Here is a 1,211-nt window from a genome sequence, read left to right as displayed (position 1 = left end):
GTAAAAGTAACCTATAATCATATTATCCAAATGGATGTACTATTTCTCTTTCGGTATATATCTTTCTAGAATTATTTTTTAATGTATATGATTGTATTTTATAAAGTTATTCTGCATATACTAGTTTGTAATCTTTTTGCATTTAATGCATCATTAACATCTTCACAGGACATTAGCGTCTTTTGGTTTAAAAAAAAGCTCATTTATTGAGTTTTTATTATGTGTCAGTGCTTAAGATATCATAGATCATTTAATTTTCACGATAGTCCCAGTTTGTAAACAGGAAAACGAAGGCACAGCTACTAAATAGGAGAGTTGGATTTAAATAATGGCATTTATAATTGCTATTTGTGTTCTACCATATGGATATGCCATAAATTAATTGAGTCCTTTACTGTTTGATTTTTAGTATGATTCTAATTTTTTGCTTTTATAAACAATCCTGTAATGCTAGTATTTTTAATGAAATCTTTGTTGACATCTACGATTATTCTTTAGGATGAATTTTAGGGAACTGCTGAGTCAGAGTGTGCACTATTTCAAGACTTCTGCCATGCATTGCCAGTTGCCTTCCAGAAATGTCCCAGTTTTCATTCCTACCGGTTATGAATGAGTTTGCGAACACTATCGCTAACACTAGATATTATCATGAAAATTCATTTTCCAATTTGATGATTAATGGTAACTAGTTAATTTTTTTTTTAATATTCATCATTGAGCTTGGAATTTTTTATGTTTATTGGAACTTTTTTTCTTATATGAATTTTTTTCATTGATCATCTTTTCCTTATTTATAGGATTTTTAATATAATTTTCCCCATTTATCATTTAATTTAACAGGTGTTTTTTGTTTTTGCTTTTTGTTAAGTGACAATTCTTAGTAGGATAAATGTTGATCATGTTAATATTTGCAGTAGAGATTTTAATACACTGGAGAGAGTTTGGTTTGCTAAAAATTGTAGGTTACTGAAATTCATCATTTTCTTCTGAGAGCTTCCACTTAGTTATCATCCCAGTTGAGCTACACTAGATAAATCATAAATCTCTTTGGATCTGTTTGCCACTCATAAGATTATATGTCTACTCTAACAGGATGCTTTGGGGTGCAAGTAACAAAATATTTTAAAAAGCCTTAAACAATAAGGATGGGATTTTCTCACCTAATGATCAGTTCCAACATGGGGCTGCTCCCAAGTTATTAGTTGATTATT

The sequence above is a fragment of the Choloepus didactylus genome, chromosome 2 (genome assembly GCF_015220235.1).
Source record: "Choloepus didactylus isolate mChoDid1 chromosome 2, mChoDid1.pri, whole genome shotgun sequence".
In the NCBI taxonomy this organism is placed as follows: domain Eukaryota; kingdom Metazoa; phylum Chordata; class Mammalia; order Pilosa; family Megalonychidae; genus Choloepus; species Choloepus didactylus.
The sequence above is the reverse complement of the archived record's forward strand: the minus strand, read 5'-3'. Positions refer to the sequence as shown.